The sequence below is a fragment of the Sciurus vulgaris genome (genome assembly GCF_902686455.1).
Source record: "Sciurus vulgaris genome assembly, contig: HiC_scaffold_570_arrow_ctg1, whole genome shotgun sequence".
NCBI classification, from domain to species: Eukaryota; Metazoa; Chordata; class Mammalia; order Rodentia; family Sciuridae; genus Sciurus; species Sciurus vulgaris.
The window spans coordinates 2,148,338-2,172,580 of record NW_027632454.1 but is presented as its reverse complement, the minus strand read 5'-3'; the positions used below and the strand labels follow the sequence as shown (position 1 = coordinate 2,172,580).

General features: G+C 40.0%; 1 long non-coding RNA gene across 1 annotated transcript in view; it reads right to left on the bottom strand.

Annotated features, from left to right (window-relative positions):
• Positions 1–1,995: 1,995 nt before the first annotated feature.
• LOC306652758 overlaps positions 1,996–24,243 on the bottom strand; it is a 39,702-nt gene continuing 17,454 nt past the window's right edge. The window contains exon 3 of the long non-coding RNA XR_013761527.1: positions 1,996–2,778. This is a non-coding gene — a long non-coding RNA (uncharacterized lncRNA). The remainder of the gene's footprint in view (positions 2,779–24,243) is intronic.

Here is a 24,243-nt window from a genome sequence, read left to right as displayed (position 1 = left end):
AAGTCATGTTAAGAAAGTCTGGTCCCAAACTGACATGATAAAGATTTGGAACTACTTTTTCATCTATTAGGTGTAGGGTCTCTGCTCTAATTCCTAGGTCCTTAATTTATTTTGAGTTGAGATAGTTGTTTAGGGCGAGAGATATGGGTTTAGTATACCCTTGGCAGTTTTGAAGAGTAGGATGCAATTTTTTATCTGGCAGTCACCCCTATTGCAATGGATCAACATCCTGCTCCTCTGGTGTAGCTGGGCTGGTCTTTGATCCACTGTCCCACAACTGCCCAGCCCTGTTGAATATAGTTCTGCACTCCCTTGAGCTTACTGCTCTGCATTTCACATGTGAGATAGACACACAGGTATCTCACTGTTGCAGAGAGCCTGAGATTCCACCAGGGCTCAGCCCTTTCCTGGGGACCCATCCTGTGGGCCCCTTTCTATCTATCCTGGCTCGTGATAGGTAAAGTTGGAAATGACAGTGCTCAGACTTTTAAAGGTTCTCCTAAGTTATATGAGTGTGGTGGCATGGGCCTGAAGGGCAGTCATGGTCCTGGGTAACCCCTACATGATTCTCAGACAAAAGACACTGGTGTTGCATGCAAGTCCCCTTTTGCAAAAGGCATCACTTAAGGAGCAAAGATTGCTGAAGGAGCGGACTCACCCCAGTGACAAGACAGGTCCGGGAACTACTGTTTCCAGAATATAGCAGGTCATTTTGAAGGCAATGGTAGAGCTTCTGAATCATTACATGATTCACATATGTAGGATGAAACACACCTGGTGAGGTATTACAAGGCTCTGATTACCTCAGCACAGCCATGAAAGTGGCTGAGGCATGGACTATAAGTACCCATTGTTCCAATGGGTGCATGAAAGGCAGTAGGCTCCCTTATTTCTCAGAGTCATAAATTAGGGCATGGACATTCCCCCTCAAGCTGACAATGGCTGTGGAACTCTCACAGTGGAGCCTGCTCAGGACTTGGGATGTTCTGGAGCTGCCTGCACCTGGGTCCTTGTTGTCCTTGGACATTTTATCTACAATTATTGTGCTTCTTCACTTTATGTGTTCCTCATTGTGCATTTGGGTGAGGAGGGTGCCTGGGAGTTATTAGGATTTTATTGTGACTAAACATGATTAAATTTTGTCACCTTTCTTTCTTGTTTTAATTGCTGCTTTGAAGTTTACTTAAGTAATGAATAGAAATGGAGATAATGATAATCTCATTTTCATTGACTTAAAATGAATTAAAATCTTATTTAGAATTTTACCTGCACAAACATTACCATGTTTTTTAAATGAAGAGAGCATATTAAAGAGGTGTAATGAAGGTGCACATTGAAAGAGTAGGAAAATTGTAGAATAGCAATTGAGCTCAAGGCAGAAAATCCAGATCAGTTTGCTTCCTGGACACCAACAGAAGCATCCAGGGAGCCTTCACCTCCCTCTTTGTGGCTTTGCCTTCAACCTGAGTGCACAGTCATCAGTCATTTGCAGTCACTTGTCTGCTTTCACATTATTAAGAGATTCAACTACATCCCCAGAAACACCAGCATCGCTGCTTCCATTTCCTTTGATATGATGCTGTGGACACAAAAAATTCAAGTACAGTGGGAAGAATACCAGATCCAACATCAGTCCTGGCTCTGTCAACTGGTGGGCAGCCTTGGACACACATGTTCTTTCCTGTGCCTCAGTTTCCTCATCAGTCCAGTGGAACCAGTATCCTTAAGTTCAGTTATGTCTGTGTGTGTATGCACCTACATCCCGTGACCACAGCTGGAACTCATCCCAACCCACCAGGCTCTCTGTCTTGGCCACAGGCTTTCCCATGATTCTCTTACAGCAGGCTCTTGCAATGTTTACTTCTTATTAAGAATCAACTTGTTCAAATCTTTTCTCAGTTTCTTCTTGTGAGAAATAGAATGTCCAGAAGTCTATTTTCAGAATAATAAGTCTATTTAGCCTTACGTGTTACATTGAGATACGAGAAAGGCAGCCAGAGGGGAAATAGCATAAAAGAAAGTTGCACAATTTCTTCAGAGCCCATGGATGTGGCAGATCCAAAATTCATCACCTAAACATCCCCATGACAAACAGGTGGGGGAAGGGTTCAGTCTAACCAACAAAGATAGAAACCCCTCTGGTAAGCCAGAGTAACTTAGCTAAGTAAGAGCTAAATACATGTCAGAATGCATGCACCACAAGAATGCTTTTCTGCCAAAAGAGAACACAGTGAGGGAGGAACAAATCAAGGTATATTTCTATAAATATCTAAATTAGCCAAATGCATAAATTATACCCCCAAATTTGTTTTATCAAGTCAAGGGTCAGAGCTACATTAGGGATAAAAGCAGGTGGACTGCCCACCCAGGTGTGATTGCTCTGCAGACCTTATTTGGTAGCACACCCTTCTGCAGAACTACTTTGCTTTTACTTTGCTGGGCTAGTTCTGAGCATAAGTCTGATTCCTCATGACACTTGGCATATAAAACATTCTCAGATCTGAAAAGTTGGGTGTTGTAATTCATGTCATTGTCTTTCTGATGACTGTGAATACAAAACCACAGCTCCTAAACTTTGATGAGCTGAATGTGACTGTGCTGACCAGAAGTGGGCAACAGGGAACAGGCACAGCTCCACTTTCTCATATTCTGTGTGGTGACACCTGGCTTGGGCCCAGGCAGCCTGCAGGAATCTGAGGTCCACTGGCAAACTTCTGGATCAATGGCAAACACTGCAACAGCAGCCACCTATTTCTTCCCTAGCCTTCTTCACAGGTCCTAAACAGAAAAATAGAAATTCATCAGTCACTGTAAAGAAGAACACACCTGGACCACAGGGTGAGAGACTAAGACATTTCCAGGGCCTGCCTGAAGCCTGCAGCAGCAATCTGAGTGAGAGGGGGAAGTCACAGTATGTTTGAGCAGAATAACACCATCTATTCTTAAAAGGATCATTCTGGCTACTAATAAAGATGGGAGTAACTGAATAGTGACAAGAGGCCAAGTCAGGGCCACTGGTACAACCTACTGGGAGGTTGAGCTAGCCTTGATTAGGAAATGGCTTTCAATTTGAGCTGGTCATAAATGAAACAAGCTGCCTCAGGTGGTGGTAAGCAAGTTGTTGAGTCAATGGAACCATGGGGGATGGGTTACTGAGTAGGGAAGTTGTGCCATCGACACTCAAGAATATGAAAGGATCTGACTTAAACAACTCTCCAAGTCTCTTCCAACTCGAGATAATGTGGTTCAGGGAAGTCAGCTGAAGGGATTATTTTTCTCAGAGTAGGGATAGCTGACCACCTGGGAAGATAAAGGAGTGTTCAGTTGTGGAAATGTGGGAGAGGCAATACTGAGTAAAGGAACAGCTTGAGCCAACCTCCAGAGGTGAATAAACAGGGTCTTTGGGGAATCTAGATACAAAGAAGGGAAAGGTACATGAAGAATGGGGAGGGAGATGAAGCTAGTGAGAGATGCAGAATCGAATAGGGAAGAGCTCCCATGGAGCCTGAAGATGCAGAGAAAACACTTCGCGAGCCCTTGTTGAAGAAGAAAATGAGAGACTGTAGGAGCCAAAGAAGGTGGTTTTGACCACTCGGTTCCCCTGAACTTTTTTTTTTTTCCCTGACAGCTTGGTCACAAACTTCTTGAGGGCATGCCTACCCAAAATTCACTGTGTTCACTGTGCTCACTGTCGAGATTCCCACTGGAAAATATGTCCAGAAATGGCTTCCTAACAAGCAACAACATAAATATAAGTCCATTAGTGGGTAGAATCTTGATTGTGGGGGCTGTTTTGTGGCTTCACCGTAAGAAGTTGGGAACAGACAATTCTGGTGGGCACCAGTACTTGATGGAAGAGAACTATGCTCATGAGATGCTACAAGATGAAGTCCCTGCCTTTCATCAACTCAGAGCCACCCCACAAGCACCAGCCCTGGAATTCCCAGTGCTCAGAACCTGGTGACATCATCTTTAGGCAACAATGGGGCTTGAACTTTCCAAAGACTCCTATTGGTGGACAGATTCATGGGACAGTTGATACTCTGCTAAGCCATGGGCCTGGTAACAAGCCTCAATGGTATGTATCCTCAAATGGAGAACCTGGGCCTTTCTTTCACTAAGTATCCCTTCAGTCCTATGAGTGTGCAGATAAACTTTCAAGGAAGATCCTTTGTATCAATGTGGTGGTGGCTGCCTGCATGGGGTGCTAAATAGTTAAGAGACAGACTCCTCTAGGAAACTAAAGAGTTTTAGAAGGCAGAAACCATGTTCTGCCCAACCAGAAAAGATACATTTGTGCCCTTGTCAAGTGGTTCCTTGAGGGTCTTGCCCTTAAGTTCAGTTTATCCATCTGAGGGATTGGATGGGTACTGGACTGGGAGCCAGAAGGCCTGACTGAGCTGACTGAGTCTCAGCAGGTCATATTCCCTCTAGACCTAGTGTACCTTATCTCTGAAAGGCCAACATGGACTCTTAGGCTCCCTGCAGACCTAGCTTTAACTGAATAATAAAATGATGAGGTAGGTCTTTAAGGAGGGAGGGAGGAAATGGATGGATGAATGAGCCAAATCAAGGAGAAAAATGAGAAACAGTTCAGGGCCCAAGCCAGAGCTGTCAGTCAGCTGCCTCTTTTCTTTCTTTTACTGCTTCAGCCTGTGTCTCTCCATACTTTGGACTCATGGGACTCTCTTGTGTAGTAACCAGCAGCTGCATTATATTTATTCACTGGAAGAAGACACTGAGGGTGGGAGAGGCATGCCCAGCACTGGATGGAAGTGATGAACACTTCCACCTTCATTTACAGTCCACTGTTGTATTGGATAAATATGCAGAGATGCCATGGTATCAATGCAGCTATCAAAATTGGCCCTCCCACTGTTGTTACCAACACTGAGATGAAAGTCCATATTCCAGATTGTCTGTGGGAGTCAGAAATCCCTGAATGCAGGGGTTATGGCCTCAGAGGCAGCAGCCCCAGGACAGAGAGTCCTGTTGCTATGCAAGCCGCTCTGGTGGTCTCACAGCAGCCCCTATCTAATCAGATGCCACAGTGCCAGACCAGATCCCCATTCCCGATTCCCATCTTTCAGGAGATACCCTTTGTCCCACCCCTCCACAAAATGCCCCTGATGCTGGAACACACTCTCTCCTACCCATTAGATATCTATCTTGAAATGAATGTCCACTACCATTCACTTCCCAAACTGGCCCTGGAATGAACTGTTTCAATGCCAAGCTTTTGCTTCATATCTGTAGCCTCCACTCACTGAAGGTGGGAGATTTAGGTATCAGGTGTATGAGTAGAAAATGGAGCTAACCTCATGGCAGTCATGTTGACACAGAGAGCCCACTTGGATGTTATGTTATTAAAGATTTTTGGAAAAGTCAATCTGTTGTGTCTCATTTGCCAGTAGGAGGGCAATGTCCTTCCCCTGTTTGATGGTGGCACAAGTCTAATCAATACAATGAGAACTGGAGGTTGGCTTTGAAGGGGCACATTGAATCAATACTTGTGGATGAGCTCAGTTTCCTCCATCCAGGATTTAAGTTCATACATGTTCAAGACCCTGGGTTAGGTCCCCAAAGGTAGTGCTGTTCTGCAGGATGGTAAGTTCAATTGCCACAAGAATGACAGTTGCTGAGGGCACACAGGTATAGCAGTCCACAATGGCTATGCCACTTGTCAAACAAGTCATCATGAGGCCCATGAACCTCACCACACTATGGGCTGAATGGCTGATATCTATGATGGATTGAATCTCAGGTCTCTGAATTGGTTCTAATACAAGAACACTGCAAAATGGCTATCATGAGTCTTCACTTACTGATGAAGAGACAGGTTCCAAGGGCATATGCCATTATCTTATATTTTGTTGTTGTGTTGTTTCTGAGCCACTTCTCCAATTTGCATCTGCCATACCACATGGTATAATTTATCTAATCCTGTCTTGTTCAAACATATGTGGTGGATTCTTTTGTGTGTGCAGAGAGTCATCTGCTTGGTCTATAGATTTGCTTAGAGGAAGGGTTGGTATCTCCTAAAATTATACATAGGAATACATCCATAGCATACAGAGATCCATGGCTGCCCAAAAGTGAAGAGTCCTCTGTCACTTAGTTACAATGGAACACCTTGAATACTTTCTGGAAATGGTCCTAAAAGGAGAGATGAATATGATTATGAACTATTTGGCTCCAGTTTAAGGATGAGAAAGCCTGGATCATGCACAAAACTTTTACCCACTGACTTTGGAAATGAGCAACCGACTCACCATAGTTGCTCTAAACTTTAAATGTAGATTTCCCTGAGAGGAATGGCCTGTTTTTGCTTATCTTGTGGTGTGCGTGTGTGTGTGTATGTGTGTGTGTGTGTGTGTGTGTGTGTGTGTGACAGAGAGAGAGAGAGAGAGAGAGAGAGAGAGAGAGAGAGAGAGAGAGAGAGAAAGAGAGAAAGAGATTTTGAGAGATTGTGATTCTTGGCTCTTACTAAACATAGGTAATATAGGTAATTTCTTTTTTTTTTTCCTGTGTGGGCTGAAGGAATTAGGTCCAGCAACTGAAAAGAAAGCCCTAGCCCTATCTATGTGACTTCTCTCTTGCAATGGCTTTTAAACATTTTTCTTTTAATTTTGAAATGTAAGTGGAAACTTTTTTCCACTTTCATAAACAAAATCTTATATTGTAAATCAAAATATAAAACAGGAATAAGTGGATGGTCTCTGGTAGAAGAGGGGCAGGGGTTCACTCCTTCCTCACTTTGTTGCTTCTTATCCTTGGTGCTTTCAACCATGCAGTTGCCTAAAGTCTGAGACTTCACTAGAACACTGCTTTATGCCCACCATCTGTTAGCCCTTGCTTTCAAAGGAAGATGGAATCCATAAATGGACAGATCAAAGCAGATATTTTTCTCTTATGAACCAGGGGAGTAGGGGGAGGCTTTAGTAAGACATAGTGAGAGAAAAAGGAAATGTTTTATATAGACATAGTATAGTAGCTACTATCACTGATATGAAATAAATAAATCTCAAATGGAGTCAGGAAAACCTTGAATTCACTCACTAAAGAGAACTAAAATTGCTTATGTGTGACCAATATAGCTCCACTAGAACAAAGTAGATTTATATTTCTTAATATGAGAAATCAAAATAGTTTAGGTTCATATAAAAATACATGCTCTATAAATTCTAAGGAAAGCCACATATTTTCTGGTTTGGTTATGAAAGAAACCACATCTTGTTGGTATTGGTAAGCAATCCAATGAGGTGTGCAGCAAACTAAAGTGGTCACTACAAATCAACCAAGAGGTCATTACAAGTATGAGTCCATTATAGTCAAAATCCTCAACTGGAACTGCAGGACCAGCAAGGGGGGTGGTAGAGGTTATGTCCAGCAACTTCAAAGAAAGGAAACTACAGCAGAATGCAAAACAGCCAGCAGCAGAAGAAGGGTGTCCACTGCTCAGCCTTGTTGCCTCAGACCCTATCCTGAGTGCCAGGTACTCTGGAATCATCTTGAAGCCACTCACATTATTTCTTTGGGTCTTTGCTTTCTACATCACCTGTTTCCTCTCAGACTTGGGGAAGGCTCTTTAAGTAAACATTATTCAAGAAATATATAAATATATATTTAAAGCATTCAATAAGAAAGATCAAGTAGAGTGCTTTGGGAAACTAAGAAATGAGGCAGTAAGAGCTGTCAGAGAAAAGAGGAAAAAGAATTTAAAATGAAAACCAATCTTTCTCACAGAGCTGAGAATGTGGCAGGTGAGGTTTGACTGTAGCTCAACACAAGGCACAGGCTGGGTGAGTGAGGATGGCATACAGATGTAAACCTGAAATTAACATGAAGTTATAGGGCATGTAAGCTGGGGAGTCTGCTGGATTCGAACAAAGGAAGTTGAGATGCCTATCTCTGCCTGGGAGACATGGTAGTTTCTCATGCAGGATGACAAGGGTATTACAGGCCCCATGCAGGATGGGTTCCCCTGGCAGAACAGGCAGGGGAGGGGATGGCACTGTACACAGTTCATGGGTGATGCTGGCAGCAGACAAGCTTGAGGTGGGAAGAACAGAAAAGATTCTGAAAAAAAATTTAGTTTCCCATGAAAATAGCAACTGGATGAACAAGAGAAGTACATACTACAAGAGTTAAGGTGTTCTTAAGTATATGGCTATAAATAAGAACTTGAAACTAAAAAGGACAAGCTACCTTGTCCTCAAGTATATTTCATATAAATCAGTTACTCAAAAAATACCTTCCAGCTGGGCACAGTGGCACACGCCTTTAATTGCAGTGGCTCAGGAGTCTGAGGAAAGAGGATCACAAGTTCTATGGCAGCCTCAGCAATGATGAGGCACTATGCAAGTGTCCAAAGAAAATACAAAATAGGGCTAGAGATATGTCTCAGTGGTCAAGTGTCCCTGACTTCAATCCCCAGTATCCCTCCTCCCCAAAATATTACTGCCATGTGCAGATATACCATTTATATATGTATAAAACATAACAGTATAATTAGATTTATTGCTAGCACTTTACTTGGTTGTTACAACATGTGTAAGGTTGTGTTTATGAAAAGGGAAGAGGGCATGGAAAGCAGTCAGAAGAATAAGAAATTATCTTCAAGTTTCCTACAGTTCCAGGCTAATTTTAACTATATTTCCACCTTTCCATGAAAGTGAAATAACATGGATGTGCAAGGGAAATGTTAAAGAAAAACACTTTTAAAGGGTGAAACACAAGCAATAATGACAAGCAGACACATTCATTAGAAAAGATATTGTCTTGCTTTAACTGAATATTAACACTTCTAGAAAAAATTTAAGGTTAGCCAACACCAAGCTGAATGCTATGTGAACAAAAACACCAGAGTTTCCTTATTTAATGGTAGTAGACTACACTGGCTTGCAGGTCAACTTGGACAAGTTAAAGGAAATGAACTCTATTAGAGAAATCAGTGCCAGGGGAGAGCCTCTAGTTTCTCCCTGATTTGGCTACAGCAATGTTTTGTAAGTTTTCCTTTTGTGTTGTCCCAAGACTGCTTCTAGAAACAATAGCAAATGTTAACTCAACATATAGGTGACATGTAGGTACCAACCGTTCCAATCTAGGGTACTGTTTGCCAGGTGGACAAAAGGGAAAAGTATTATACTTCCCATCATCACATGAAGGCTCCTGCCACAGTGCAAGCTACAGTTAGGCATCCTCTGACAAGAAAGCCTCTATCTACTTCTGAGCTGATATCAGTAAGGAAAGGATATGATTTCACACATTTCAGTTTACAAGGTATTTGGTCTTAGTCATCTCACCAAGAAATCTCTCAGATTCTTGGCTTGCTCCCAGGTAAAGTCTCAAGGGATAGTTTCTTGAGTTAAAAGTAGATGGAGCCTTTTCTTCTAATGCTCTGGATGGCTAGTCAGACAGTGACTACAGATTTGCTTTTTACCATTCAGAATGGAGATGATACTGAAGGAAGGAATCAGTTAGAGTCTTCAGATAAACTTGTGTTGGGTAGAGGAAGAAAACCTAACTCACTTCAGGGAAAATGTAGCTCTCCACTGAATAACTTTTTATGCTCATAAACAGAAAACAAAACTTAAAATGAGAAAAGTCCTCAAGCTCTGGTTCACAGGAAAGAATTTATTGAGGGTATATGAATAAACACTCAGAATTCAACTTTCATAACCCTGGAGCTGTCATCAAGTCTCTGAATCAACACATCTGTCTTCAGGAAAAACCCATGGCAGCACCTTGGTCTTTGAGGGATAAGTTCAGTATATATGAACGTGGTTTCAGCTTCTCCCCAGATCAGATAAATAATTTTTAATACATCATTTGTTCACATCCTGCTAAAAATCATTCTTTGTACTTTTCAAACATGTATATTCTTTCATTTTAACTATTTACAAACAGAAAAGGCCTATCTTTTAGAGACACTTTCTGAGTCTTTGTAAAAGGCAGGTTGGTTTTTGTAAATAACTTACTCAGCTTTTTAAACATGTTAAAGTGGAAATGTGTGTTCTAAAATAGTTGGAAAAGTAGAGTGCTGATTTGTAAAAGGGTTGTTTTGGTTATTTAAGTAAATTTTAGGTACTTCAGGGTACACATCCATTCCTAAAGTATGTCTGATGAGGGTGGACACCTGACTCTATGGTTAGCTCCAGGAATGAGTACATTCCATCTCCACTGTAATCAAATGCTCTCAAGTTCCTGGTTCTGGAAAGGTAGAACTTAGGGTGTTCCAGATTTACTGGTAGGTCAGCTTCCCATCCACATCTTGGCCACGTCCTTGTGGAATAATTAAGCATTAACTGCAGCTGTGGAGGAGTAACTTATTCATTTGTCTGACATATATTCATGCTGCACCAGGAAATATCACCCCCATTTGTTTTTGTTTTCCTTCTTCTCACAAAATTGTTCTGCAGCATCCAACCTTGGCAGAGGAATTGTCTCTCCCTCCAGGCAAGGTACTGGCAGAGACTACTCTTATCTGAAGAGTGTGAGAGAAAGCCTCAATTCCAAGTTTTTGCTTTTCTTTTTCTCATAGCTCTTCTGCCTGGGAATTGGACTTGTCATGTGGAAGTGCACAGAATGTCCAGGGCCTGTAAACCCTGAGAGGAACATCAAAAAGGGACCCTTAAGAGCCTAAGAATGAAGGTAGAATTCCAAGGAGGAGCAAGATGGAAGGAATTACTTCAATTTGTTGTGAACCAACAGTTTCCCAGAACCTCTCTGAGCTTCACAAGCACAGATCCAACCCAAGAAGCACAAGCAGAGTTCTCAAGGACTGAAATTTATTGTAAACAACTGAGCAACCCCCCATATTACCCAAGAAAATAAGAAGGTCAATCAAAATTTCACAAAACCATTTATAAGAAGAGAAAAGAACCTACTATGCCCAATTCTACAGAGCATGGCTGGAAAACATCCATCAAAAGCACGAGTCTATAAAATTGTTGCATAAGAATTGTGACTAGTAGTAACACCATACACAAAATCCAGCTTTTTAAATACCTGCTATTGCTCCTCAGTCACATGAAAATAAAATAAGATATTTTCAGTCACATGAAAAGAAACTAAGATATTTTTTCACCACCTATTCACTCATTTCAACAAATAATAAATAAAGCCTTTCTGATGCTAAACACAATAGAGGAAGGAAATGCAGTGCCAAGGTAAAGCTCTCTTCTGTCATCATCACCTGTACATTTCCAGCTCACATTGGGGTTGACTTCAAACCCTGCCCACTTGTACCAGTCCACTTCATTAACATGCAGACCGGGAGTTTGTCCCACAAGGCTACAACTTACCAAAGACTACTGAAGCTACTACTTTGAATTTCATGACATTAACTCCTTGAATACATGCTTTCTTCTTTAAGAATATGTTGGTTAATATGCCACATCAGCTATTCATGTCAATTCTGATACCTAACACTTATTGATGGTGGTCCCATGCCCAGGGATGTCTACTATAAATATGCAAGGTAGCTGGGGAAGCAGTGAGAACTCCTACCCCAGTTTTTTTACTGAGAACACTAATAGTAATGATGCTTCCATTTTAAGCCTGCTGCTTTTCCAACAACATTCTACTGACATGATTCAACAGAGGAAATAAAGGTTGATAAGCACTGATGAGCTGGAATATCCATATGGCAGATGACTGGATTCTCTTCCAGTCTGACCTCTGTAGAAAGCTTTGGAAGAAAACCATCACTAGACTAAACAAATTACTTTCTAAAGAATTTATACTTTCTAGATCCAAGATGGTGGGCAAGAGGGAGGCTGCATTCCTTTCACTCTGTAACTCCGGTTTCAAGCAGAAGATACCTGTTTCTTAGTAAGGCACATTTTGCTGCTTATCAATCCCCTGCTGTTTACCCCATTTGTCTGCTGTGATCACCTGCAGTCTGCCAGCATAATGATGCATTTTTGAGTACAGACTGCTCACTCTCAGGCACCTATCATCTGCCATTTGCCTGCCTCTTGCCTGTCCATTGCCAGCCTTACACCTATCCATCACCCAACACATGAGGTTCACCTCCCGATCATCGGAAAACAGTCAGCAAACTGATCACCGACCACCAGTAGAGCACCAGCTGCCTGCTGTTGCCTGGAAGTTCACTGTTACAGCACCTGCAGGTTTGATTACACGTGGCTGCCACCATTTTTAGACAATAGCCAGGCCCCGTAGGACCCCTGGCTGGATTGACTGAGCCCTGTCACCAGGATCTTTCAGTCTGACCAATCCCTCCCTCCTCTGGGGCCCTCACATCAACTGAGTGCTCCCTGCCACCAGAACCCCCAGACCAACTGATTGCACCCTATCACTGGGACCCTAGACCGACTGCAACCAGCCTCCAGGATCACACAACCACACCAAACACACCCAAACTACAGGACCCGTGCCTGACCAACCACATCCCGCCTCCAGGACCTCCTACTGACCATGGACACACCGTGAGCTGCTGCTCCCCATTTGCCAACTCATTTTGAAGCCAGAGCGACCATCTTTGATAATTCTGGAAGCCGGAGCTCCGATCTTTAGGTGGGCAAACCCATCCTGAGACACCTCCTGGAGGCTTGAAGCTCATTGTCAGATACCTCTCATGCATCAGGCTACTGAACACTGGGAGGTTTCATTATTAGATGACAGTTATACTGTAGATTTTCTTTTTTCTCCTTATTAAAAATTTTAAGTTTTTATTTCTTTACTTTTCTTGTTCTCTTTTCCTTTTGTTTATGTGTTCCCTCAGAGTCTCTTTCTCCCTTTTTTGCATGCTAACATCCAATTTCTTTTGATTACACTCTCATGCTTTCTATTATCTAGAACTTCTATATATTCTTTTCTTATCCCATTAACAGCCACATTCTACATCCCTCTGCATCCTCTTTGTCCTCCAATTGAAACCAGAGACTGTAATGCAAATCTGTTTGTTTTACTGAAGATAATATTTGAACTCATTCTGTTTATTATCACAATTTTGTTATTGTCGTCATAGGGGCTATTTGGTCTAGGATTGCATAGTGTCTGAATTGAGCCCTGGTAATATTGATCTCCACTTAAAGAAAGGGTTTTGGAAACCTAGAGGCCCACTATAAGCCTCTAGGGGGCAATCTGTAATACCCCAGATCTGCACTGGTAGAGGGAAAGATACATGAACAACATAAAAAAAAGGGAAGAAAATGATCGAAACAAATCTAGATTCTACATTAATAGAATCCAATGACAGTATGTTAGAAGGAATATCAGAAAAGGACTTCAGATTATACAAGATTAAGATGATTCTCAAACAAAGGATGAGATAAAAGAGCAAATGCAGGCAATGAATGATAATACCAATAAACTGACAGAGCAAATACAGGAAGCAAAATATCATTTCAACAAAGAGGTAGAAATTCTCAAAAAAAAAAAAACAAATGGAAATCCTTGAAATGAAGGAAACAATAAAACAAATAAAAAACTCAATGGAAAGCATCACAAAAATACTAGACCACTTGGAAGACAGAACCTCAAACAATGAAGATGAAATATTTAATCTGGAAAATCAAGTTGCCCAAACAGAGAAGATGGTAAGAAATCATGAACAGAATTTCCAAGAACAATGGGACATCATGAAAAGACCAAATTTAAGAATTATTGGGATTGCAGAAGGCACAGAGATACAAACCAAAGGAATGAACAACCTATTCAATGAAATAACATCAAAAAATTTCCCAAACCTGAAGAATGAAATGGAAAATCAAATACAAGAGGCTTACAGAACACCAATTGCACGAAATCACAACAGATCCACACCATGGCACATTATAATGAAAATGCCAAACATACAGGATAAAGATAGGATTTTGAAGGCCATGAGAGAAAAGCATCCAATTACATATAGGGGAAGATCAATACCGATAACAGCTGACTTCTCAACCCAGACTCTAAAAGCTAGAGGGGCCTGGAACAACATATTTCAAGCTCTGAAAGAACATGGTTACCAATGAAGAGTCCTATACCCAGCAAAAATAACCTTCAGATTTGAAGATGAACTAAAATCCTTCCATGATAAACAAAAGTTAAAAGAATTTACAAATAGAAAGCCTGTGCTACAGAACGTTCTCAACAAAATATTCCATGAGGAGGACATGAAAAACAACAATGGAGGTCAGCAAAGGGAGAAACTACCTTAGAGAAAAACCACTCAAAGAGAAACCAAGCCAACTTAAAAACCAAAAATAAGCCAAATGACTGGGAATACAAATCATATCTCAATAATATCCCTGAACATTAATGGCCTAAACTCATCTATCAAAAGACATAGACTGGCAGAATGGATTAAAAAGAAAGACCCAACAATATGCTGCCCGCAAGAGAATCATCTCATAGAAAAAGACATCCACAGACAAAAGGTGAAAGGATGGGAAAAAACCTACCATGCTTAGGGACTCAGTAAAAAAGTGGGGGTTTCCATCCTTATATGAGATAAAGTGGACTTCAAGCCAAAGTTAGTCAGAAGGGATAAACAAGGACATTTCATACTGCTTAAGGGAACCATAAATCAGGAAGACATAACAATAGTTGTCACCACCCACAGCAACAATCCCGCGCATATTTGTTACCACCTGCAGCAACAATTGCATGGGTATTTGATTATCTATTGAAGCGTGTTGGCCTTCTCCTATTAGCATATCAACATTTCTACCAGGAAACCTTGCTACTGTGTTTCTGCAAGCAGTTTCAACAGCTATTTCCTGCCACTGAGCTCTCCAATTCAGATATTGTCCTCCAGATAACACTGCTCTGCATAGCTGTTTCCAATCAGTCATAAATGCCTCTTTAAAGTTTTTCTAATGGTTGATGGTATCTCTATTTTGGTCCTCAAATATGGACAGGTTTCACAAATTTTGGAGTTCTTTGTATTAGGTTTAGCTCTCTCCTACCTTTTTCTCTTGTTCTTAAATTTCCTCCAATCTGCTATTCCTTTTGGGGGTTCTTTGTATTCAAGGGCGTCTAAGCTCTTAGTAAGGTCCTGAATAGCCTTAGTCAGAGGATCCTCCCATGATGGTGCAGAAGGTTGAAAAAGATTTGGCTCTCCCTTATCTTTTTTCTTTGTTTTCCCTAAATTATTTAAGTAATTACTCTCTAAGTCACTACCACTTAATTCTTCCTCACTTTGTTCTCTTTGTTGAACAGTTTCCTTCACCGTCATGTCATTGCCTTTTAATACATCTTTTTTAACCCTAATCATTTGGGTCTTTGAAAATTCCGACCCCATTTTTTCTTACTATCCCTCGCCCTTAAACTGCTCTGGCCAGAGACTTCCACCAGGCTCCTACTTTCCCTCGCCCTATTCCTGCAAAGTTCCTCAATTTACCCACCGTGCCTATTACTGGAGGCGGACTGGGAATTTTCCCTCACCCTATTCCTGCGAGGTTCCTCAGTTTCCCCACCATGCTGATTTCCCTTTCCCCATATGGGACACCATTTGTCGCCGCCCGCAGCAACAATCCCACGGATATTTGTTACCACCTGCAGCAACAATTGCATGGGTATTTATCGGAGGTGGATTGGAAACTGAGCTACTTCTATTATCTTTCTTTTTAGTGTGCTGCTTTCTTGCTTGTTCACTAGTTTATAGAGGAAGAGAGGCTTATTTACTTTTAGAGGAAGTTTTAGAGGAAGACAGGCTTTGCTTAGAGCTTAGAAAAAGAGAGACTTTGCTTATAGGAAGAGAGACTTGTTACACTTTCAGAGAGGCTACTATTATCAGAGGAGCTATTTCTTAAAGGTCTGCTGCTTCTTCTTAGAGGTGCGTCCTGCACCCTGCAATCTTCATTCTGTGAGCTGCAACCTGCATTCTGCAATCTGCCTTCTGTGATCTACCTGCTTCCAGGTAAAGAGAATGTCTTATATACACTAAGACAGCCAATCAGTTTAGGATTAAGTAGCGCGGTTGGAGCATGCACCATGGTACCAATTAAGAATGAGGAACATCTGTTGACCACTAGCGCAGAGGAGACATTAACCAATTTGGCAAAGGTAGATCACTCCATGTTAACACTATGCACCACCTCTTGGACCAATGACAGCCGCCATCTTAGGACAACTAAAACATGTCTCCTACAAATGGTAAATATTTATGCCCCAAACAATGGTGCATCCGTGTACATCAAACAAATCCTTCCCAATTTCAGGAGTCACATAGACCACAACAAAATAATTCTGGGTGACTTTAATGCACCACTGTCACCACTGGATAGATCTTCCAAACAAAAACCAATCAAAGAAAACATAGAACTCAATAACACAATGAATAACCTAGACTTAATAGACTTATATAGAATATTCCATCTATCAATAAGCGGATTCACTTTCTTCTCTGCAGCACACAGAACCTTCTCAAAAATAGACCATATGTTATGCCACAAAGCAGCCCGTAGGAAATGCAAAAAAATAGAGATACTTAGTTGTGTTCTTTCAGATCCTAATGGACTGAGAGTAGAAATTTATGACAAAATAAAAAAACAGAAATTACTCCAATACCTGGAGACTAAATAATATGCTCTTGAATAAAACATGGATAACAAAAAACATCAGGGAGGAGATAAAAAAATTCTTAGAGGTCAATAAGAATGATGATACAACATATCAAAATCTCTGAGACACTATGAAAGTGGTACTAACTAAGAGGAAAATTCATTGCATGGAGTGCATTCCAGAAAAGAATGAAAGTCAACAATTAAATGACCTAACATTAGAGATCAAAGCCCTAGAAAGAAAAAGAACAGAATAAAAGTAAAAGTAGTAGAAGACAGGAAATAATTAAAATCAGAGCGGAAATCAATGAAATTGAAAAAAAAGAAACAATTCAAATAATTGACAAAACACAAAGTTGTTTCTTTGAGAAAGTAAACAAAATATACAAATCCTTAGCCACACTAACAAGGAGGAGAGAGAAAACTCAAATTACTAAAATCTGTGATAAAAAAGGAAATATCACAACAGACACCATTGAGATACAGAACATAATGAGAAGCTACTTTGAAAATCTGTATTCCATCAAAATAGAAACTACTGAAGACATTGACAAATTTCTAGAGACATATGCTCCTCCCAAACTGAACCAGGAGGACATACACAATTTAAACAGATCAATATCAAGCAACAAAGTAGAAGAAGTCATTAAAAATCTACCATACAAGGAAAGCCCAGGACCAGATGGATTCTCAGCCAAGTTCTACACGACCTTCAAAGAAGAACTCATTCCAATACTTCTCAAAATATTCCAGGAAATAGAAAAGGAGGGTACCCTACCAAACTCATTCTATGAAGCTAATATCACCCTCATACTCAAACCAGTCAAAGAAACATCAAGGAAAGAATATTTTAGACCAATATCCTTGAAGAATATACATGCAAAGATCCTTATCAAAATACTGGCAAACCATATCCAAAAGCCTATTAATAAAATTGTGTACCACGATCAAGTGGGGTTCATCCCTGGAATGCAAGGACGGTTTAATATAAGTAAATCAATAAACGTAATCCATCATGTCAATAGGCTTAAGGATAAGAATCATATGGTTATTTCAATTGACAAAGAAAAAGCATTGGACAAAATACAACACCCCTTCATTCTCAAAACACTAGAAAAAATAGGGATAGTAGGAACATACCTGAACATTGTAAAGGCTATTTATGGCCCATGGACAACATCATTTTTTTTTTTTTTTTTGCGGTGCTGGGGGTCGGACCGGGGGCCCTGTGCTTATGAGACAAGCACTTTACCAACTGAGCTATCTCCCCAGCCCCCAACATAATTCTTAATGGAGAAAAACTAAAACCATTCCCTTTAAAAACAGGAACAAGACAGGGATTCCTATTTCACCACTTCCATTCAACATTGTACTCAAAATTCTAGCCACAGCAATTAGGCAGAACAAAGAATTTAAAGGGATATGAATAGGAAAAGAGGAACTTAAGGTGTCACTATTGGCTGATGACATGAATCTATATTTATAGGATCCAAAAACATCCTCCAGAAAACTGCTAGACCTCATCAATAAATTCCAGAAAATAACAGGCTATGAAATCAACACATAAAAAATCTAAAGCATTTTTATATGCAAGCGATGAAACAGCTGAAAGGGAAATGAGGAAAACATCTCCATTAGCAATAGCCTCAAAAAAATAAAATAAAATACTTGGGCATCAATCTCAACAAAGAGGTATAAGATCTCTACAATGAAAACTATAAAACATTGAAGAAAGAAATTGAGGAAGACCTTAGAAGATGGAAAAATCTCCCATGTTCTTGGACAGGCAGAATTAATATTGTCAAAATGGACATACTACCAAAAGTGCTATACAGATTCAATGCAATTCCAAATAAAATTCCAATGATGTACCTTACAGAAATAGAGCAAGCAATCAAGAAATTTATCTGGAAGAATACGAAACCCAGAATAGCTAAAGCAATCTGTAGCAGGAAGAATAGAACAAGGGGTATGTCAATACCAGAACTTCAACTATACTGCAAAGCAATAGTAACAAAAACAGCATGGTATTGGCACCTAAATACACAGGTAGATCAATGGTACAGAATACAGGACATGGACAAAAACCCAAATCAATACAATTTTCTAATACTTGACAAAGGTGTCAAAAATATGAAAAGGAGAAAAGATAGCCTCTTCAACAAACGGTGCTGGGAAAACTGGAAATCCATATGCAACAGACTGAAAATAAACCCCTGTCTCTCACCTTGCACAAAAATCAACTCTCAATGGATCAAGGACCTTGAAGTCAGACCAGAGGCCCTGCATCTTATAGAAGAAAAAGTAGGTCCAAATCTTCAACTTGTTGGCTTAGAATCAGACTTCCTTAACAGGAATCCCATAGCACAAGAAATAAAAGCAAGAATCAATAACTGGGATAGATTCAAACTACAGAGCTTTCTCTCAGCAAAGGAAATTATCAGCAATGCGAAGAAAGAGCCTACAGAGTGGGAGAATATCTTTGCCACTCATACTTCAGATAGAGCACTAATTTCCAGAATATATATAGAACTCAAGAATACTCTACAAGAAGAATGCAATTAACCCAATCAACAAATGGGCCAAGGATATGAACAGACACTTTACGGAAGAATATCTACAAGCAATCAACAAACATACGAAAAACAGTTCATCATCTTTAGTAATAAGAGAAATGCAAATCAAAACTACACCAAGATTCCGTCTCACCCCAATTAGAATGGTGATTATCAAGAATACAAGCAACAATAGGTATTGGAGAGGATGTGGGGAAAAAGGTACACTCATACATTGCTGGTGGGGCTGCAAATTAATGCAGCCACTCTGGAAAGCAGTATGGAGATTTCTTAGAAAACTTGGAACAGATCAACAATTTGACCCAGATATCCCACTCCTTGGCCTATACCCAAAGGACTTAAAATCAGCATTCAACAGAGATACAGCCACATCAATGTTCATAGCTGCTCAATTCACAATAGCCAGATTGTGGAACCATCCTAATGTCCTTCATTAATGAATGGGTAAAGAAACTGTGGTATATATATATATATATAATGGAATATTACTCAGCTATAAAGAATAATAAAATTATGGCATTTGCAGGCAAATGGATGAAACTGGAGAATATCATGCTAAGTCAGATAAGCCAATCTCAAAAATCCAACGGCGAATAATCTCACTGATAAGCAGTTGATGACACATAATGGGGGGTGGGAGGGGGCAAGAATGGAGAAAGGAGGGACTGTATAGAGGGAAAAGAGGGGTGGGAGGGGTGGGAGGGGTCAAGGGAAGGAAAAAATAACAATGAATCAAACATCATTACCCTATGTAAATGTGTGATTATGAAAATGGTATGCTGTTACTCCATGTGCAAACAGAAACAACATGTATCCCATTTGTTTACAATAAAAATAAATTTTAAAAAGAATTTATACTTTCTTATTTGAAAGCAATACTGTCAAATGTTTTAGTCACCTGTCAAGACCTGTGGTTCTGGGGTGTGTCATTATAGAAACATTTAGGCCAGTCTTAGTCAACAAAAAAAGGGTTGTGGCTGAACTCTGACCATAAAAACCCCTCAGTGATCTACAGTGGCATGGGGCAGGAGGAAAGGCTGGAATACTTGGGATAAATTACATTCTCAGGTTATTATCATTTAAGAAGACTGTTGGGCTAATTCAAACCTTATCCCCCAGCCTTTAACAATCACAAACAATTAATTTACAACTCACTCTCCCTTCTCCTGGCCCCTTCCTAACAAACATACTGACCAGAAGATATCTGGCCAAAATGAAAGGCCCAGATGGAGTGATGGCTCTCACCTGTATCCTCAGGGACTGGGAAGTATGAGGAAGGAGAATCTTGAGTTCACATTCAGCCTCAGCAAATTATTCAGGCCCTAAGCAACTTAGCCAGACCTTGACTATAAACATAAATATACAAAAGTAAGAGGATATGGCTTAGTTTTTTAGCCTCACCTTGGTTCAATATGAGGTACAGAAAAAATGAAAAATTCAAACCAAATGTTCATCCCTCCTGATTGTTCTGTTTTTTTGCAATTCCCTTCAGGAATTAGGAGAGTTTACCTTCCAGAAAGTCACTTCCATTGACTATCCCAGCATCCCCTTCCACTCAAAATCCGGCTACTCTGGTTTTGCTTCTTCTCTCTGAAGAACCCTATTAACAATTCTGCTGTGAAGTCATTGAAAGCATTTGACAACTATGCCATTCAAAGTGGAACAGGCTAGCATCCATCAACTTTGGATTTCAGGGTCTGGAGATTCCACACCTTGGTGGAGATTGCTCTTGCTTTGTCTCCCTTATGGGCCTTTCTGGGCCATGGGAAACAAGATCCCATTTAAGGCTGCTATGACATTCTGTCCACTCTCTCAAGGTCCTATTTCTGACAAGGTAGAACTTAGGGACTTCCTGGTAGGTCAGCTTCCTATCTATATCCTGACCAATCTTATGGAATTAATGAAGCATTAATTGTAGTGTGTAGGTAACTCATTCATTTGGTTGACATATATTCATGAGCACCAGGAAATGTGCTGAGGTTAGGGAATTCCATAAGACATGGAATTTAATCTTGGTTCAATTTTATATCACCCCAGGAATTCACAAGACGCAAATGTGCTAAACATGGGCAAACTCCAATAGCATACAGGAAGTGGTTACTCTAGTCCTCAGAGGTAATGTTTCCTGGTGGAATGGCATTTAAGAAAATGTGAAGAGCAAGAGAAACACAGGTAGAGGAAATGGGTGATTTTCCTGGGAGTTAGCAAATGTAAAAAATGTCTTAATGTTACAATGAGTAAAATATATTATTGGAAAAAAAGTAAATATATTTTTCTGTGAATGATATACTCCCTACTGTTTATTTTGCTAATATTTGGAAAAAAGACTCCTCATTTTTGGAGGGGCCTGAAAAACTGGATCCATTTTTAATTTATTTTACTATTCTCACAGTATCATGTTTGCTTTTCTGCCCTCTCCGTTATACTATAATATCTCTGAGGAAAGAAAGTAACTCTGCACCTTACATGGTATCCTCACTGCTTACTATGTAGTCTAATGAGGCCCTTAGTTAATGAATGAAGCTCACAAGAAACATCAAAGGAGAAACCAGATGGTGTACTGATTAAGAATGCCAGCTTTGCAGTCATAGAGTCTCAGCTTGAATTCTGCCTTAACCAATTGTTTGATGGTCAGACTTAGGAAGTTTCCCATCAGTAAAATGGGAATTGCACATGAATACTTATGTTCACAGGATAGTCATCAGGATTATGCCAAGATACATAACAAGTGTCCATAGGAAGTATTTAATAAATGTTAAATGAATTTTTTGGTAAGTAAAAATACATAGAACATTTATTACTTAAAACAGTCCCACAATCATCCCAACATATAAATTTTACCTTCAATGCTGGAAATTCTTTGTAGGGAGATAGCCCTTAGCTGGGGAGCTTTCACAATTTGAAACAGAAACTTTTCACAGCACTGTGAAATGTGCTCTGAAAACTCTGTACTTCACTCTGTACAGATGTAAAACTCTGTACTTGATCTGTAAAACCATGTATTCTTTAGTATAATCAAATCTAACACCCAATTAACCTAGTATCAAAGGTCTTTTAGGGCATTCATTCATGTATTAATATAATAGAAATAGTTGAAAATTAAGTAGCATAGTGACTGTGAAGTTAAAGGTTCGGATTGAGATGTCTATAGACAAGTGAAGGTGAATCAATATTATATTATACTTTAAGTTTTCAAATAGATGTTCCTCACTGAAATATATTATGCATTGTGACCATTCCTAATGAAAACAACCTGAAATACTCAAAAATCTGCCATTTCTTGAGTAGTAATATCACATAAGAGGAAAATTCCACATGCGCCCTCATGTGATGGGTCACAGTCAAAATGAAGGTGTGCTCGGTGTGGTGGCACCTGCCTGTAATCCCAGCAGCTCAGGAGTCTGAGGCAGAGAATTGGGAGTTTAAACCAGCCTATGCAGTCAGGCTTTAAGCAACTTAGCAAAACCCTGTCTCTAAATAAATTATAGAAAGATAAAAGGAGCTGGGTATGTGACCCAGTAGTTAAGTGTCCCTGGGTTCAACCCCCAGTACCAGAAAAAAGAAGGTGTATACAAATATTGCATAAGATTACATCAGAGGCTGGGGATGTAACTCAGTGGCAGAGTGCTTGCCTAGCATGTGCAAGGTCCTCAGTTCAAGCCTCACAACTGAAGAAAGCACAACAATAAAGGATAAAAAGAATCCACCCTTTCCTAAATAGCAAGCTAGGTGTATATAAAACATAAATGTTTCATGTTGTGAACTGACTACCCATACCCAAGGTATCTCATTGTATATATGCAAATATTCAGAAATCTGAAACACTTCTACTCCCAAACATTTTTCATAAGGGGTTCACAGCCTAGAGTACAAGTTAGCATTATACATTATTCATATGGAAAGAGTTGAAGCAGTCATGTAACAACAGCAAAAAAAAAAAAAAAAAAACTGGATATGAAAGACCTTTAAACATCCTGGGACATGTGCAATAATCTGGTCTTGGACTACATGCTACCAAGTAAGCTGGTGCTAAAAGACTGGTTCCATAAGATTATGTAGCACCAAATGTTAGGATAAAGCCTCCCACTGTAGTTCTTTTTCGCAATGAAAAGAAACCAAGGGAGATTATATTGATTTTCCAAACTGAATAATGCTTACTGGAGAAGGTGTCAAAGGCAACACAGTCTAGTGCCTTTGTATTGTCCATAATGGAGGGAACACATCTGCCAATATTAACTAATTATGTCCCTACCAAGCCAAAGTCAAGTGCTCTTCTAATACAATGATCCTACCATTATATGTTAATGCTTGTCAGAAGAATTAAAATCTATTTTTGAGTAAATTTTATACAGAAATGAAGAGTCCCAAAAACAACATTTAGGGCTGCTTTAATATGTTATGACAGTAACACTTTTGTCTGTAATTGGATGCAGACAGCAAGTCTATTTCCAGCTAAACATTACCCATTCTTTCCTTAATAGACCAGAGTACAAATCATATACAAAATGGGTTTTTTCTAAATGAAAACAGAGTGCATGAGCTTCACCTCCATAAGCTCAGGCATCACTCACTGGGTTTGATCAGCGCTGCTGAAAACACCTTTCACACTCCTTATGTGGGAGCAAGCTGCCCAAGCCTGCATGAAATACTCAGAAGTCAGCCCAATGCTCGCCTTCTTCTGCAGTCTTTGTAGGGCAGTTGTTATCGGGTTTGTTTGTGTGAGCACTGATCAGCTCCAGTTTCTCTCACAGCTTGGACACTGAGAATTTGAGCTATCTTATTTCTACCCACAATAAAGATCAAAGATGGTTTAAGGGGCTGGAGTTGTGGCTCAGAGATAGAGCACTTGTCTAGCATGTGTGAGGTACTGGGTTTAATGCTCAGCACCACATATAAATCAATAAAATAAAGATGCATTGACAATTAAAAAGAAGAACATTTAAGGTAGAAGACCTCACTTGAATCCTGAGTCTCTACTATGTTCCCTCTAAAGGCACTAAAGGAATGAATAAACAAATGCCAAGGATCTTTGTTGTTCAGTGTTGATGTGTGTCTGGCTGGATTTGAGTCTAGATCTTTAAGGCAACATTGTACTCCAGATGATCTCATTTGCTGTGAAAATTTGGCTGATATGAGAAGGCATATAT